General features: G+C 41.1%; 1 long non-coding RNA gene across 1 annotated transcript; it reads right to left on the reverse strand.

The window, feature by feature from the left end:
• Nucleotides 1-39: 39 nt before the first annotated feature.
• Nucleotides 40-16880, reverse strand: LOC136463463 (uncharacterized). Its single transcript, XR_010761024.1, has 3 exons — nucleotides 16853-16880; nucleotides 2307-2361; nucleotides 40-469 (listed from the first exon to the last, which is right to left on the reverse strand). It is a non-coding gene; the product is annotated as an uncharacterized lncRNA (long non-coding RNA).
• Nucleotides 16881-19649: the final 2769 nt, after the last annotated feature.

A 19649-nucleotide genomic window follows, 5' to 3' on the forward strand; every position in this document is an offset into this window, starting at 1 on the left:
CGATTCGTTATCATCGGCAAGGATGACACCGGGGTCCATGGCATCAGCTTGAGGCTCATGATTCGGGTTTAGTAGATTGCTAAGCCTATGAACTTCCTCATGTAGATAGGTATTATGTTCTTCTAAATCTTCTACATAGAATTCTAGCTCATGAGTTCTAGCTCTAGCTACATCTTCCCTATGCCAAGCCTCATTTCGTCCCTCCACCGTACGAACTAACATGCTTTCGCAGTTCCTATGTGCGGTGGTGAGACGCCTCAATTGATCCTGTAATTCTCCTAACTGTATAGCATCCAAAGCCCTATCTCTAGTAGCTTGTGCTAATTCTGCAGAAATCCTCTGTATCTCTGCTTGGGGATCAGGCCTAGAACTGCTACTGCTAGCACCATCGTTTCTAGAGGCAAGTTGGTGACGAGGAACTCCTTTGGGTCCAGTGGACTTACGGGGCGTCATCTTGGCACGAGCCATACTGTAGGAAACCAATTTAATCCAAGTAAGACCATTTGATCAAAGTCTAAAGAGCAGCTATGATGGATTACATTACTCAAACCAGTCTCACTACTCAACTCTAGACTAATAGGTGAAGGAAGTAACGAGTGAATTAATAATGATGCATGAATCGTTCTTACGAACAAAAACATCAAAGTTTATAATGCACATAAACAACATTTATTTTTATATAGGGCATAGTAAGATTACTACTCCACCACACAAGACCCTTTTAATCAAATAAGGAATGGTGAGAAAGAAACAAGATAAGTCAGAAGCAATTTGGACCAAATTATCAAGTTAAATTTAGTCATCCAAATCCTTTTGAAGTTTTTGTAAAACAATACAACAAAAACCTTGTAACGATCGCTCTGATACCATTCTGTGGCAGAACCTCCTAAGTTATAGGGCCCACATGCACCTATCACTGTCTGACGACCTTTGACATTTATGCATATGTTTCCATTAACTTAAAAAGACTGTCGGGTGTCCTCGGGGAACCCCGAATCATCCACGATTTCCGAGCAGGATCACGTTACAGAGTCATTGCAGTATTACAACATTTATTCAAATATATGCATCAGAGTAAAAACAGCGGAAGTCTTACGATAACATAATTTACAAAACAGTGGTTTCAAACCTCACAACTAGGTTCGATGTTTATTACAAAACGAAATAGTGGAGTGGCATTATAATATAATACAAAACACACAAGGAGATTGCCCTGCCCAAGGGCCACACATTTACTTCTCAACGTCATCACAAGGTACAACTGTCATGCAGCACGATCCAAAACAGATCTGCTCATGAGGCTCACCTGCAACAAGGGTCAATGAACCCTGAGTACAAAAGTACTCAACAAGACTTAACCGAAATAAGAACTGATAACTCAGGAATGCAGGCTCAGGGATTCAAGGTATGGTTTTAGCAATAATCAAAGTTATTTTGCGTAAAAGCTCTTTGACAAAATTCTTTATTTCAACAATTTAAACTTCATAAAATCATATACAAAGATGACACAATCCGTAATGAGATCATGAAACTTCATATCCAACACCTTCATCAACCATTCTCAAGTTCCAGTTATTAATTCTACGATGATGAACAGTGAGTTGAGTCTCCATAACCGAGGAGCAACGACGATTCGAACCAATTATAAACCCAGCTGGGGATTCCAGACCACACGACATATGCAGGTCCCCGACTCACATATATCAACCTACCCTCGGATCCTCTAAAGCAAGAACGGGTCCGCGCCACCCGAGAATACAGCACACCTCAAATCCGGCCACATTCCAGCCACGAGGGTACACGCTATTCCCGCCATCTCTCCACTCCCAGTGCGCGAGTAGCCATTCTCGTAATAGAATCGCCAAGTTCAGGCTTACCGGAGTATGTGGTTAGTACTACAAATTCTCACCTCATGCAATTCAACAACGGACGTGCCTTAATCGACACAGGCGGAAAGAACCCGCTCACAAGACCTCCATGTCTGGTGGCTCACACTCACCGAGTCCGCCCGGTCTAGATTTATTACTCCACATTCCCATATCACATGTTAACATAAGTAACCAAGGTTCCATTTAAAACCTGCAGGTGGCAGGTAATCACCCGACTTTCATCGTTATACGCATAGCTAAGCAAAACTAGGCATATACAAGTTTAAAACTAGTAATATGGTAAATATGGAATAACAAGGGTGGTAATGCATCAATTAGGCTCTTATTTAACTCTTAATCACTTAATGCAGTAACGGAAAGCAAAAGCGAAATTTATTTGTAAAACACAAGGTAGGGTTGTATGCATCCGGGGCTTGCCTTCGTTGACGGAAAAGTCCGATTCCTGCGATGTCACACAAGTATTCGATCCGACCTCAACAGACAGATCAACCTCCTCCGCAACTTGATTAACTACCACGTGTTCACCTTTGTTTACTACACGTAGTAACATTGCCATGTTTAACATGATGCGGAATATGAAACATGATGCTCGAAGATGGATGCAAAAATTAATAAATTGGATACAATTTTCCTTCGCAGTACAGTTACAAACCAAACCAACCAAACCATATTCGTAACTGATGTGACCATGCCAGCACCGATCACTTTGGTGAACTCTCCGACCACTACGGTGAACTATCCGACCACTACGGTGAACTATCCGACCACTACGGTGAACTATCCGACCACTACGGTGAACTATCCGACCACTATGGTGAACTATCCGACCACTACGGTGAACTATCCAACCACTACGGTGAACTATCCGACCACTACGGTGAACTATCCGACCACTACGATGAACTATCTGACCACTACACTAGCTGATACACCACTCCAATTCCATACTAGACCGAGCACAACGATGACCATGGCGGCACGATGGTACGACCACACTACACTGGTGACACAAGCACGATAGAGGTTAAACACTAAGCACAGAAGGGTTCAGCACCTCACCCCGAACATGACTGAGCAACAAGCAGGGTCGGAGGAGCAACGGAGATGCGTGACGACGACTACGGTGATCACGGCGGAGCAAAGATCGTCGGTGAGGGAGAACCGGTGACTGCAGTGATCAAAATGAGTAGACAACAACAGATTAAGTACTACAACATCGAAACGAAGCCATAAGTACACTGATTACAGACAACAGCTCACCGGAGGGCTCTGACCACAATGACACGCCCACGGCGATGAAGTTGCCGACCGCGAGGAAGAAAGACGTGGACAGCGGATTCTTGGCAATTTCCGGTGACCAATGTTAGCTGGCTGGATTCGCAAGGAAAAGACGGAACTAGGACGGCCTTTACCGAGATGGCAACGGCGGTGGTGAAAACAAAGGAAGAAGAAAAACGACGATGACAGCGTCTTGGTACTTATAGCACTGCGCAGAAGCTCAAGGAAGCCACGACGGAGCCGTTTCCGTGCCAGCGCGACATCAAGGACAGCCACGACGCGCCTGGAACGCCGAAGAAGGTCTGACGGCAATGTAGCTTAGACGGTGAATACTGTTCACAGAAATTACAAGTTTGCCATTCGTAAAAATTCACAAATTACTCAAAATTTTTCTAAACAACTTGAAAAACTCCAAAAACAAACTTTGTATAACTTGCCAAGCTCTACACTTTTGCTTTTGGGATCAACCCCAAAATATGCTTAGATTTTGAAATGGATTTTCAGGGTAGGATTTAAATGCTGAAAATCGGGGTTTTCTCGAAAAATTCAAAATCCAAACAAACTTTGAACTTGAGCCAAACAATACAATTCAACACATACCACATGAATATAAACTTGTTTTAGTGTATGCATCTCAAAGTTTTTACCAAATGCCAAATGCCTTGCAATGCATATGATGATATGACAGTTTTAGTATTTTAAACACCCGGGGTGTTACAGGGGCTAGGAACGGTTGGCGTGGGGTTGAAATTTTTCAACCCACGGTGGGTTTTTAAACCAGACCTCATCACTGTTGGTTCTAATTAGAAACCGATAGTGATGGGGGTATATCACTGCCGGTTGTAAGTAGAAACCGACAGTGATGGGGTACATCACTGCCGGGCCATTCTTTAAATCGGCAGTGATTGTCGTGTAGCCGTTACAGCATAAGTAACTTATCTTTTCTATACTTTTCGAATACCTCCTACTGGCTCAACGGTTAAGACCCCACAACTCAGCCCCTAATACCCATGTTCAAATCCCGGACGGCCCATTTTTTTGTTTAATTTTATAATTTATTAAGCATATGTATTCCTATGTCGAAATGGCTTGAAATATTTTTTTGGTTAAGTGTCTGAACTCTGTAGTCCGAGACCCGAGCTCAAACCCGAGGGCTGGGATAAATTTTTTTTAATTTTTTATATATCACTGCTAGTTTTCAAAATAAACCGATAGTGATAACAAGTATCACTATCGGTTTCTTCTCATCACTGTCAGTTTTTTGAAACCGACAGTGATGTTTATATATATTAAAAAAAATTCTTTTATATATTGAATAAATAGAAGCATATGTATTCCTATGTCGAAATGGCTTGAAATTTTTTTGGCAAGCTTGTACATCGAAATAAAGATCCCACACAGGATCTTAGGTTTTTCTAATCATTTTTTTATTAATTATATTTTTCTGTGTGCTGAATGAGACAAAAGAGGGTGGATTTCATCTTGGACCCAATAGATTTTTTCATCTACCTCCACAAAATTCTTATCCCGAGGGCACATTAGAGCCTGTGTAAAAGTTTAGCACCATTCTAGATATTTTCGTGGGTAGACTTAGTTCAACCTATAATTAAACTGTCTCGTCGCGTGGAAATTCAATTAAACCTCAGAAAAGTAGCAAACCATCTCCGGAAAATCCCAAACTTGGTTTTTCGTTCACACGTGGCATGTGCAAGCCTGAGAATAATTTTGAGACCAATACGACACCGGAATGTACATTTCTAATTGCCCAACAAATGTTACACGAATTACATGTATGACAATAATTAAACACACAAAGCCGTACATATTAAAATTAGAACCTAATTAAACTACGACCTTGAAAACCTAGCTAAATAAACATTAATTACTATCAGAATCACTGTCGGGATCGATCGGGCCACGCACACTAACATGCCTCTATAGCCATATATGGTAGTTCATGTCACGGATTATGTATCCGCTTGTATCGATGAAGTCCAATGCCTGTATGAGTGCACTCTCTCGTGCCTCACAATACTAAAAGAATGGTCGACCATAGATGTAACCAACTGAACGACCACTGCCCCTTTAGTAATCCTTATGCAGTACTAGCGTCCTTCTATAGTGAGCTGGCCGAGGTTTCCATTGTAGAAGTCCCAATCGTACCCGACTTGCTCCGTAGCTTGGTCTAGAATGACCCACAAGCCACATGCAGCATAGGTAAGGTCTTGTAGCGCAATCTGCATGCAGAGAAAAAAAATTAGACAATGTTATTACAATAATAAACAACAAATAACCATGACTCAGGTATAAGTGACCATTTTACCATATCTGCATGGTTGTAGCTTACAAACCATTCGCTTCTTGCGGGACGGGGATATCACCAGCATTCAAAGCAAGTGCCTTGATGTGCGAGAAATCAGGCACATCATAGCAAATACGTCGAAGTGGCTCTAAACAGATGCGCACGACACTTAATTGGGCGCTTATCACGTCCGGGCTCTGTATTCTCATCCCGTGGATATGGTTCCGATGATTTGAACCCCTCACAGGGATGAAAAAAACTGAGTTCACATGTCCATAGCCGACCACTTACATTAGATGACGTGTTCTCGACGATGTCCGAGATAAAGAACTAGTTAAGTGCTATTCGCAGCCAATCTGTTGGGGATATAGTCTGCGACATATATGCATGCAACAATGATATTAAAATAATTACACTTATTTGTTAGCATCAAAAAACAAAAGATGTTGGAAAATATTTCATACAATAGTTGGAACAGGGAACCATGGAATGGCTACATGTGGCAGAACCTCCTAAGTTATAGGGCCCACATGCACCTGTCACTGTCCGACGACCTTTGACATTTATGCATATGTTTCCAATAACTTAAAAAGACTGTCGGGTGTCCTCGGGGAACCCCGAATCATCCACGATTTCCTAGCAGGATCACGTTACAGAGTCATTGCAGTATTACAATATTTATTCAAATATCAGCACCAGAGTAAAAACAGCAGAAGTCTTACGATAACATAGTTTACAAACCAGTTGTTTCAAACCTTACAAACTAAGTTCGATAATTATTACAAACCATAGTAGTAGTGGAGTGGCATAATTAACATATACATAACACACAAAATAAACATCATGCCCAAGGATCACACATTTACTTCTCATCGTCAGAACGAACGATAGTCATGCAGCATGATCCAAAATAGATCTGCTCATGAGGCTCACCTGCAACAAGGGGTCAACGAACCTTGAGTACAAAAGTACTCAACAAGACTTAACTGAAATAAAACTGATAGAACTCAGGAATGCTGGCTCATGGGATTCAAGGTATGGCTTTAACAATAATCAAAGTTCTTTTGCATAAAAGCTCTTTAACAAAATTCTTTAATACCAAGGTAAAACTTTTAAGTACCATATATGAATTTGTCATGATCCGTAATGAGAACATGAACTTCATATCAATCTTTTTCGCAAACCTTTCTCAAGTTCCAGTTATTAATATTACGATGATGAACAGTGAGTTGAGTCTCCATAATCGAGGAGCAACGACGATTTGAACCGATTATAAACCTAGCTGGGAATTCTAGACCACACGACATATGCAGGTCCCCGACCTACATATATCAACCTACTCTCGGATCCTCTAAAGCAAGAACGGGTCCGCGCCACCCGAGAATACAGTACTCCACCAATCCAGCCCATTGCCACGTGGGTACACGCTATTCCCGCCATCTCTCCACTCCCAGTGCGCGAGTAGCCATTCTCATAATAGAATTGCCAAGTTCAGGCTTACCAGAGTATGTGGTTAGTACTACAAATTCTCACCTCATGCAATTCAACAACGGACGTGCCTTAATCGACACAGGCGGAAAGAACCCGCTCACAAGACCTCCATGTCTTGTGGCTCACACACACCGAGTCCACCCGGTCTAGATTTATTACTCCACATTCCCATATCACATGCTAACATAATTAACCAATGTTCCATTTAAAACTTGCAGGTGGCAGGTAGTCACCCGACTTTCATCGTTCCACGCATAGCTAAGCAAAACTAGGCATATACGAGTTTAAAACTGGTAATATGGTAAATATGGAATAACAAGGATGGTAATGCACCAATTAGGCTCTTACTTAACTCCTAATCACTTAATGCAGTAACGGAGAGCAAAAGCGAAATTAATTTATAAAACACAAGGTAGGGTTGTATGCATCCGGGGCTTGCCTTCGTTGACAGAAAAGTCCGGTTCCTACGACGTTTCACAAGTATTCGATCCGACCTCAACAGACAGATTAACCTCCTCAACAACTTGATTAACTACCACGTGTTCACCTTCGTTCACTACATGTAATAACAATGCCATGTTTAACATGATGCGGAATACGAAACATGATACTCGATGATGGATGCAAAATTAATAATTTGAATACAACTTTCCTTCGCGGTACAGTTGCAAGTCAAACAGACTAAATCATTTTCGTAACACATACATCAACTGCCAAGGATCATTATCAACTAATGACCCAAGGTCATCACTCAATCCAAAATTTCAAACAAAACCTAAATCATTAAAGGTTACTATTTGCTTTTATGAATTAATTATTTAATTCAAAATTATGAAATAAATCAACTTATTCTAATTGAACTCAAAATTTTAGTACATGTTCATTACATGATAACTAAGTGGCAAAACAAATTTCATAATTTTTGGACAATTAATTAAGCCTAGAAAAATTATGGAAATCCATTTATTAATAAATTGAGCAATTTTTATCACATTCAAAAAGTACTGAAAAACATTATTTCATATTTTTCTCAAATACTATACATCACAGAGAAGTCACACAAAAATTTTCACAATTTTTTGAGCTCTAAATAAACCTACACAAAAATAACAAAAATAGACACTATTCATTCAAATCTGAAAATAGAAAAATCCATTTGAACGTTGAGTCACTGACAACCCGACCCCACCTGTCATCCCTAACCTCCGACGTTGACCACGGCGGCACGCGTGCTGACCGACGAATTCTCGCCGCCGGTGAGACCAACAGCGACGGTGAGGGTACAAACATGATCACTACGTCACAGCGCATCGATTTATGGCACTAACGTGACCAATTACGGACTAAACCGAGCACTACGCCGACCATGGCGGCCACGACGGCGCTGCTGCACTACGCCGGTGATGTGAGACCTGTAAAGCTTAAACGGATGGCTCAGGAAGCACTAGCAGCTCACCCCGAACGAGTTGGAGCCAAGAGCCGAGCTGGATGATCAATGGAGGCGCTGGTCGACGTTCACAGCAACCACGGCGGAGCACGCAACGACGACGGCGATGTTCCGGCTACTGTGGTGGACAAAATGGTCAATCAACCGGGCACAAAGCACCACGGCATCACGGAGAAGCTGAAACAATGCTCCCCGAAGTCAGAAGCTCACCATAGAGTGCTGGCCACGACGGAGCAGCCACGACGGAGATGTTGCCGGCCGCGAGGAAGAAGAGCGTGCACAGCAAGTTCTCGGCGAATACAGGCAACCAAGGTTGGTTGGCTGGGTGCGCAAGGAATAGGCGAAGCTGGGACGGGCATTGCCGAGACGGCAACGGCGCTAGGTCAACGGCGAGAGCTCGACGGAGCTACGGTGGTGGCGACGGGAAAAACAGAGGAGGAAGAAAAATGACGACGACGGCGTCTCGGTTCTTATAACGCGACTTAGAAGCTCAAGGAAGCCACGACGGAGCCGTTTCCGTGCCAGCGCGACGCCCAGACGGCCACGCGCGCGACTGGAACACCGAAGAAGGTCGCCGGCGGTGTAGCACAAGCGGTGAACACTGTTCATCAAAATTACAGAATTGCCATTCACCAAATTTCACAAATTACTCCTAAATTTTCATAACAACTCAAAAATCTCCAAAAACAAAAGTTGTTCAAAATCAAAAGTTCTACAACTTTGCTTTTATAACCATCTCCTAATTCGGTCTAGATTTTGAAATGAACTTTTGAATTTGAATAGGGAAATTTAACGAATTACGCCTTTTTGAATTACTCGAAATTTTCTAAACAACTTGAAAAACTCCAAAAACAAACTTTGTATAACTTGCCAAGCTCTACACTTTTGCTTTTGGGCTCAACCCCAAAATATGCTTAAATTTTGAAATGGATTTTCAGGGTAGGATTTAAATGCTGAAAAGCGGGGTTTTCTCGAAAAATTCAAAATCCAAACAAACTTTGAACTTGAGTCAAACAATACATTGCAACCCATACCACATAAATATAAACTTGTATTAGTGTATGCATCTCAAAGTTTTCACCAAATGCCAAATGCTTTGTAATGCATATGATGACATGTCAGATTTTAATATTTAAACACCCGAGGTGTTACAATCCTTCCCCCTAAAAGAAATCTCGCCCCGAGATTCAAAGCCATAGAGTAAGTAATGGAAAAGGAAATGTGTTAGTCCAAAAACATCCAGAACTTGTCCATAAAACAACTGAGGTTCCTTTACAAAACACAATTTGTAGCAACCGAGCTCAATTAACATTATTCTATTCTATATTGATGCTAGAAACTCTGGAAACTTTTCTAACAAGTAATCTTCTGATTCCCAGGTAGCTTCCTCTTCTAAATGTTGATTCCATTGTATCTTATAGAACTTGATTGTTCGTCTTCGAGTAACATGATCTTTCTGATCTAACACTCGGATAGGATATTCGGAGTAAGTTAAATCCGGTTCTAGTTCCACTCCTTCAACTTCAACATTCTATTCAGGCACTCGGAGACACTTCTTCAATTGAGAAACATGGAACACATCATGCACAGCTACGAGATGTTCAGGTAATTTCAAGCGATATGCCACTTTTCCATACCTCTCCAAAATTTGATACGGTCCAATGTATCGGGGTGCCAACTTTCCTTTAACACCAAAACGGGTAACTCCCTTCATTGGTGATACTTTCAGATATACAAAATCTCCTTTGTTAAATATCAATGGTCTCTGTCTTCTATCCGCATAACTCTTTTGGCGGGACTGAGCTATCTTCAAATTATTCTGTATTTGCCTAACCTTGTCTTCTGTTTCTTTCACAAGGTCAACTCCAAAGAATCTTCTTTCTCCAGGCTCAGACCAACTCAATGATGTTCTGCATCTACGACCATAGAGTGCTTCAAATGGAGCCATTCTAATGCTTTCCTGATAACTATTGTTGTATGAGAACTCGGCCAAAGGTAAGCATTCGTCCCACTTATTGGAATAGTTAAGGACACAACACCTTAACATATCTTCAAGTACTTGATTGACTCTTTTAGTCTATCCATCAGTCTGTGGATGATAAGCTGTACTGTACAGAAGTTTGGTACCCAATGAAGAATGCAATTGTTTCAAAAAATTGGAGACAAACTGTGTACCCCTATCTGACACTATGGTCTTTGGCACTCCATGTAAGCTCATAATTCTTGCTAAATACATCTTGGCATATTGGATCGTAGGATATATTGTCTTGACTGGAAGAAAATGTGCTAACTTAGTGAGTCGATCTATAATAACCCATACTGAGTCAAACCCCTTTGATGTCTTAGGTAGACCAACAATAAAGTCCATACTTATGTCCTCCCACTTCCAAGATGGAATAGGTAATGGTTGTAATTCACCAGCAGACCTCAAATGTATAGCTTTCACCTTTTGACAAGTATCACACTTTGCTATATATCTAGCAATCTCTATTTTCATTTTAGTCCACCAGAATCTTTGCTTCAAGTCATGGTACATCTTGTTGCTTCCCGGATGGATAGATAACCTAGTAGCATGTGCTTCATCTAGAATTGACTGCCGCAACTCAGGAACTTTTGGTACCACCAGGCGATTCTTGAACCATAACACATTTTCATCATCTATGCTAAAGCATTCCGCTTTTCCATTCTTGACTTTTTCCTTGATATGGGCTATACCCTTGTTTTCCTTCTGAGCAGCAATAACTTGATCTTGAATAGTGGCTTCAACAATTATGTTGGTCAAACTTCCTTGTCGAATTACTTCTACATTCAACTTTTCCATTTCTTGACATAAATTCAAACCCATTATTCTCACTGTCAGACAATTGCAATAACTTTTGCGACTGAGGGCATCTGCAACCACATTTGCTTTACTAGGGTGATAATGTACTTCCAAATCATAATCCTTAATCAATTCTAACCATCTTCTTTGTCGCATGTTCAACTCTGACTGAGTAAAGATATACTTTAGGCTCTTGTGGTCTGTATACATATGGCACATATTACCAAGCAGGTAATGTCGCCAAATCTTTAGAGCATGAACCACAGCTGCTAACTCCAAGTCATGATTCGGATAGTGTTCTTCATGTTGCTTAAGTTGTCTAGATGCATAGGCAATGACTCAGCCTTCTTGCATCAACACACATCCAATACCAATACCTGAAGCATCACAATAAACGTCAAACGGCTTTTCGATATCAGGTTGGGCTAATACTGGTGCAGTAGTCAATAGTCTCTTCAAGGTCTGGAAAGCCTTCTCACACTCTGATGACCAGACAAACTTGACTTGATTCTTCAACAACTCCGTTATGGACTTTGATATTTTTGAGAAATCTAGAACAAACCGACGGTAATACCCCGCCAAACCCAGAAAACTCTGAACTTGATGAACTGTGGTTGGTTGTTTCCAATCAAGCACATCACTTACCTTGCCAGGATCAACTGCAACTCCTTCGGCTGACAAGACATGTCCAAGAAATTGCACTTCCTTAAGCCAAAAATCACACTTGCTGAACTTGGCATATAATTGATGTTCTCTCAAACGAGTCAGAACAATCCTAAGATGTTCCGCATGTTCTTCCTTATTCTTGGAATATACTAAAATGTCATCAATAAACACTACTACAAACTTGTCTAGCTCAGGCATGAATACTGAGTTCATCAGATACATGAAATGAGCGGGAGCATTTGTCAAACCAAAAGACATCACCAAGTATTCATATAATCCATATCTTGTGGTAAATACCGTTTTGGGAATATCTTTAGGCTTTATCTTTATTTGGTGATACCCTGATCTCGAATCTATCTTGGAGAAAACTTTGGCTCCGGCCAATTGATCAAAAAGCAAATCTATCCGAGGTAATGGATACTTATTCTTGATGGTCACTTCATTCAACGGACGATAGTCAACACATAACCTCAGGGTCTCATCTTTCTTTTTCACAAAAATTGCCGGACATCCCCAAGGTGAGGAACTAGGTTGGATAAACCCCTTCTCAATTAATTCTTGTAACTAAGCCTTCAACTTGGCCAATTCCTTAGGTGGCATCCTATAAGCTCTCCGAGAAATTGGAGCTGTTCCAAGTTGTAACTCTATGTTAAACTGTACATCCCTATCAGGTGGTAGACCGGGTAAATCTTCAGGAAACACATCTAGAAATTCACACACTACCGGAATATCTCTAATCTCTTTGACAGCAGTTGCACAAATCTTGCCCATTGATCTTCTTAGGGTTGGAAGTTGGATGAGAAGTTGAGAATTACTATTAGGCAAACTTACTCTTAAAGTCCTATTCAAAGCATCTATAACAGCCTTATGCTGATACATCCAATTCATTCCCAAGATTACATCTATATCCTGATCCTTAAGGATAATCATGGTAGTGGGAAAAATATGCCCACCCAGGTTTACAGGTACCTGGCATACCATTTCCTTAGTACACAGACGTCCCCCGAGCGACTGTATAAATAAACTTTCCTTTGTTGCCCCAATTGAAATTTCATACTTCATGACAAATGTTCTATTGATGAATGAATGCGATGCGCCAGAATCAAAAAGTATAACTGCAGGGTGATTGGCAATAGGAAACATACCCATCATCACTGGCTCCCCTTCTGGAATTTCTCCAGCTTGAATATAGAACACCCGTCCTGTCTTCCTCTCATCTTTGCCCTTATGAGCATTCTGATTGTGGTTCTTGTTTGGTGTCTGACCCTATGGCTGATTGGCAGGGGTCTTCTGATAATTTTGATTAGCCTGCCTAGGATATGGACATTCCCTGGAGAAATGACCAGTTCTTCCACAATTGTAACACAGATAGTTGTGACCCTGGGACGTTGGAGCATTGCCACCAGGAGCATTGGTCGACTGTGAGTTCGGATAGGTTATAGCAGGACGAACATTTGACTGTTGCCCGGCTTGAGACTGTGACGGATGGTAAGGAGGATGATTATGATGTACTAGATGATAAATCACCCTCTGCCTCTTCTGATTTCCCCCAAAAGATCCAGACGGCACACTCTTTTTCTTTTTGAGCTCCTTATGCTGCCGATACTTTGACTCTGAAGCAATTGCAATATTTACGGCCTCATGGTAAGTGACATTGGTACAAGTGGTCATCATAGTCTGCAACTTGGTATTCAGGCCTCTCATAAACCACCTCTTCTTCTTGGCATCAGTATTGACATGTTCTGATGCATATTGGGACAGATGATTAAATCTTCCCACATACTGCATCACAGTTTGATCTCCTTGCTTCAAAGCAAGGAATTCATCTAGCTTCATAGCCATCACTCCTTCAGGGATATAATGGGCTCTGAAGGCAGTATGGAACTCAGCCCAAGTTATTGGAATGCCAATTGGTTGCATGGCCACTAAGTTTGCCCACTAAGCACTTGCTGCTCCTCTAAGTTGCTGGGCGGCAAATGCAGGTTTCTGATACTCCGTGCATGGAATAAGGTCAAATTTTTGCTCCATGGTTCGAAGCCGGTCATCAGCCTCCAATGGTTCATCTGCCTTGGTGAACACTGGTGGTCTTGTGTCTGTGAAATCAACATATGTAGCCTCCTGTCTATTATGGTGGCGACCACAGTTTCCTTGCATCTGATTCTGATTACTCTGAGCCATCTCATGAAGCAAACGAGAATTTTCAGCCGTCACATTAACAAAGTGCGATTATAGCATCAGCTAAATTTGTTGGAACTGGTGGCAGATCTAGAATACCGTCCTCATCTTGTGAAGTTCCAGGAATGTACGAACCCCGCGTACGACGCATCTGCTCATAACAAACCAAACTTTATTCACATGTCTTTATTGAATTGTACCAAAGTTTACTCTAGACACATTACATAGAGTTTACTAATGTACAAACAAACCCACGAGTACGAAAACAAAACTACATAACTTAACTAGAGCTACTATTATACAACTCTACTCCTTTCCTCAATTACTTCAAACTTCAGGCTCGGTATCCATTCCGAAATTATTACCGCCTTCATCATCACTTTCATTGATCATTACTAATTCTTCAGGATCTTCTTCTTCTGATTTGTCATCATCGACAAGGATGACACTAGGATCCATGACATTAGCTTGAGGCTCATAGTTCGGATTTAGTAGATTGCTAAGCCTATGAACTTCCTCATGTAGATAGGTATTATGTTCTTCTAAATCTTCTACATAGAATTCTAGCTCATGAGTTCTAGCTCTAGCTACATTTTCCCTCTGCCAAGCTTCATTTCTTCCCTCCACCGTACGAACTAACATGCTTTCGCAGTTCCTGTGCGCGATGGTGAGACGCCTCAATTGATCCTGTAATTCTCCTACCTGTATAGCATCCAAAGCCCTATCTCTAGTAGCTTGTGCTAACTCTACAGAAATCCTCTGTATCTCTGCTTGGGGATCAGGCCTAGAACTGCTACTGCTAGCACCGTCATTTCTAGGGGCAAGTTGGTGATGAGGAACTCCTTTGGGTCCAGTGGACTTACGGGGCGTCATCTTGGCATGAGCCATACTGTAGGAAACCAATTTAATTCAAGTAAGACCATTTGATCAAAGTCTAAAGAGCAGCTATGATGGATTACATTACTCAAACCAGTCTCACTACTCAACTCTAGACTAAGAGGTGAAGGAAGTAACGAGTGAATTAATAATGATGCATGAATCGTTCTTACAAACAAAAACATCAAAGTTTATAATGTACATAAACAACATTTATTTTTATATAGGGCATAGTAAGATTACTACTCCACCACACAAGACCCTTTTAATCAAATAAGGAATGGTGAGAAAGAAATAAGATAAGTCAGAAGCAATTTGGACCAAATTAACAAGTTAAATTTAGTCATCCCAAATCATTTTTTAGTTTTTTTTGTAAAACAATACAACAAAAACCTTGTAACGACCTCTCTGATACCATTCTGTGGCAGAACCTCCTAAGTTATAGGGCCCACATGCACCTGTCACTGTCCGACGACCTTTGACATTTATGCATATGTTTCCAATAACTTAAAAAGACTATCAGGTGTCCTCGGGGAACCCCGAATCATCCACGATTTCCGAGCAGGATCACGTTACAGAGTCATTGCAGTATTACAACATTTATTCAAATATCAGCACCAGAGTAAAAACAGCGGAAGTCTTACGATAACATAGTTTACAAACCAGTTGTTTCAAACCTTACAAACTAAGTTCGATAATTATTACAAACCATAGTAGTAGTGGAGTGGCATAATTAACATATACATAACACACAAAATAAACATCCTGCCCAAGGATCACACATTTACTTCTCATCGTCAGAACGAATGATAGTCATGCAGCACGATCCAAAACAGATCTGCTCATGAGGCTCACCTGCAACAAGGGGTCAACGAACCCTGAGTACAAAAGTACTCAACAAGACTTAACTGAAATAAAACTGATAGAACTCAGGAATGCCGGCTCATGGGATTCAAGGTATGGCTTTAACAATAATCAAAGTTCTTTTGCATAAAAGCTCTTTAACAAAATTCTTTAACACCAAGGTAAAACTTTTAAGTACCATATATGAAGCTGCCATGATCCATAATGAGAACATGAACTTCATATCAATCTTTTTCGCAAACCTTTCTCAAGTTCCAGTTATTAATACTACGATGATGAACAATGAGTTGAATCTCCATAATCGAGGAGCAACGACGATTCGAACCGATTATAAACCCAGCTGGGAATTCCAGACCACATGACATATGCAGGTCCCCGACCTACATATATCAACCTACTCTCGGATCCTCTAAAGCAAGAACGGGTCCGCGCCACCCGAGAATACAGTACTCCACCAATCCAGCCCATTGCCACGTGGGTACACGCTATTCCCGCCATCTCTCCACTCCTAGTGCGCGAGTAGCCATTCTCGTAATAGAATTGCCAAGTTCAGGCTTATCGGAGTATGTGGTTAGTACTACAAATTCTCACCTCATGCAATTCAACAACGGACGTGCCTTAATCGACACAGGCAGAAAGAACCCGCTCACAAGACCTCCATGTCTTGTGGCTCACACACACCGAGTCCGCCCGGTCTAGATTTATTACTCCACATTCCCATATCACATGCTAACATAATTAACCAATGTTCCATTTAAAACTTGTACGTGGTAGGTAGTCACCCGACTTTCATCATTCCACGCATAGCTAAGCAAAACTAGGCATATACGAGTTTAAAACTGGTAATATGGTAAATATGGAATAACAAGGGTGGTAATGCCCCAATTAGGCTCTTACTTAACTCCTAATCACTTAATGCAGTAACGGAGAGCAAAAGCGAAATTAATTTATAAAACACAAGGTAGGGTTGTATGCATCCGGGGCTTGCCTTCGTTGACGGAAAAGTCCGGTTCCTGCGACGTTTCACAAGTATTCGATCCAACCTCAACAGACGGATTAACCTCCTCAACAACTTGATTAACTACCACGTGTTCACCTTCGTTCACTACACGTAATAACAATGCCATGTTTAACATGATGCGGAATACAAAACATGATACTCGATGATGGATGCAAAATTAATAATTTGAATACAATTTTCCTTCGCGGTACAATTGCAAGTCAAACAGACTAAATCGTTTTTGTAACACATACATCAACTGCCAAGAATCATTATCAACTAATGACCCAAGGTCATCACTCAATCCAAAATTTCAAACAAAACCTAAATCATTAAAGGTTACTATTTGCTTTTATGAATTAATTATTTAATTCAAAATTATGAAATAAATCAACTTATTCTAATTGAACTCAAAATTTTAGTACATGTTCATTACATGATAACTAAGTGGCAAAACAAATTTCATAATTTGTGGACAATTAATTAAGCCTAGAAAAATCATGGAAATCCATTTATTAATAAATTGAGCAATTTTTATCACATTCAAAAAGTACTGAAAAACATTATTTCATATTTTTCTCAAATACTATACATCACAGAGAAGTCACACAAAAATTTTCATAATTTTTGGAGCTCTAAATAAACCTACACAAAAATAACAAAAATAGACACTATTTATTCAAATCTGAAAATAGAAAAATCCATTTGAACGTTGAGTCACTGACAACCCGACCCCACCTATCATCCCTAACCTCCGACGTTGACCACGGCGGCACGCGTGTTGACCGGTGAATTCTCGCTGCCAGTGAGACCAACAGCGATGGCGAGGGTACTAACATGATCACTACGTCACAGCGCATCGATTTATGGCACTAACGCGACCAATTACGGACTGAACTGAGCACTACGCCGACCATGGTGGCCACGATGGCGCTGCTGCACTACGCCAGCGATGTGAGACCTGTAAAGCTTAAACGGATGGCTTAGGAAGCACCAGCAGCTCACCCCGAACGAGTTGGAGCCAAGAGCCGAGCTAGATGATCAACGGAGGCGCTGGTCGACGTTCACAGCAACCATAGCGGAGCACGCAACAACGACGGCGATGTTTCGGCTACTGTGGTAGACAAAATGGTCAATCAACCGGGCACAAAGCACCACGGCATCACGGAGAAGCTGAAACAATGCTCCCCGAAGTCAGAAGCTCACCGTAGAGTGCTGGCCACGACGGAGCAGCCACGGCGGAGATGTTGCCGGACGCGAGGAAGAAGAGCGCGCATAGCAAGTTCTCGGCGAATACAGGCGACCAAGGTTGGTTGACTGGGTGCGCAAGGAATAGGCGAAGCTAGGACGGGCTTTGCCGAGACGGCAACGACGCTAGGTCAACGGCGAGAGCTCGACGGAGCTGCGGTGGTGGCGACGGGAAAAACAGAGGAGGAAGAAAAATGACGACGACGGCGTCTCGGTTCTTATAACGCGACTCAGAAGCTCAAGGAAGCCACGACGGAGCCATTTCTGTGCCAGCGCGGCACCCAGACGGCCACGCGCGCGACTGGAACGCCGAAGAAGGTCTCCGGTGGTGTAGCGCAAGCGGCGAACACTGTTCATCGAAATTACAGAATTGCCATTCACCAAATTTCACAAATTACTCCCAAATTTTCATAACAACTCAAAAATCTCCAAAAACAACAGTTCTACAACTTTGCTTTTATAACCATCTCCTAATTCGGTCTAGATTTTGAAATGAACTTTTGAATTTGAATAGGGAAATTTAACGAATTACGCCTTTTTGAATTACTCGAAATTTTTCTAAACAACTTGAAAAACTCCAAAAACAAACTTTGTATAACTTGCCAAGCTCTACACTTTTGCTTTTGGGCTCAACCCCAAAATATGCTTAAATTTTGAAATGGATTTTCAGGGTAGGATTTAAATGCTGAAAAGCGGGGTTTTCTCGAAAAATTCAAAATCCAAACAAACTTTGAACTTGAGTCAAACAATACAATGCAACACATACCACATAAATATAAACTTGTATTAGTGTATGCATCTCAAAGTTTTCACCAAATGCCAAATGCTTTGCAATGCATATGATGACATGTCAGATTTTAATATTTAAACACCCGAGGTGTTACACTACATTAGGAGCGAATGGCTCATCGCCAGAGTGAAAACCTGGTTCTTGTGGTGGGGGAGGTCCGTTGTTCATACCACCTGATTGATAAAATGCAAAAAATATGAACATAAAATATATGCACAAAAAAATTCTTCGAAGTAAAATGTGGCAACATAATTAAATATAGATCGAATGCAAGGAATAAGAATATATATAAATGTAGAATACAAAGAAACATGAATATAAATATAGATCAAATGAAAATAGATACAATATTGGAGAAGACAACATATCAATACCATTGAAAAAATGCAGGAGCCATGACCACATCACGTAGAGAGAGAGAGAGAGAGATTGGATATCTTGAGAAGTGAGAGTGAAACGTGAGAAGTGAGACTAAGAGAGTTCGTGGGTGGGTGGGATCGATGTATGTGGCCAGCAGTTTGTTTTATATAGGGGGGCATGGACATCACTGCTGGTTTTTAAATAGAACCGACAGTGAAGGTGGTAATCACTGTCGGTTTCTAAATAGAACCGACAGTGAAGGTGGCTATCACTGCCGGTTTCTAAATAGAACTGACAGTGAAGGTGCATATATGTAAAGGATATATTTATTTAGATACTACAGTGGGAATGTTTTAACAAAAACGATATATTTATTTAGATAGTAATGAAATACATCAAAAAATTACAAAAAATAGAAATAAGTTACATATACGATAACAAA

This window comes from Miscanthus floridulus, chromosome 7, assembly GCF_019320115.1.
Source record: "Miscanthus floridulus cultivar M001 chromosome 7, ASM1932011v1, whole genome shotgun sequence".
Lineage (NCBI taxonomy): Eukaryota > Viridiplantae > Streptophyta > Magnoliopsida > Poales > Poaceae > Miscanthus > Miscanthus floridulus.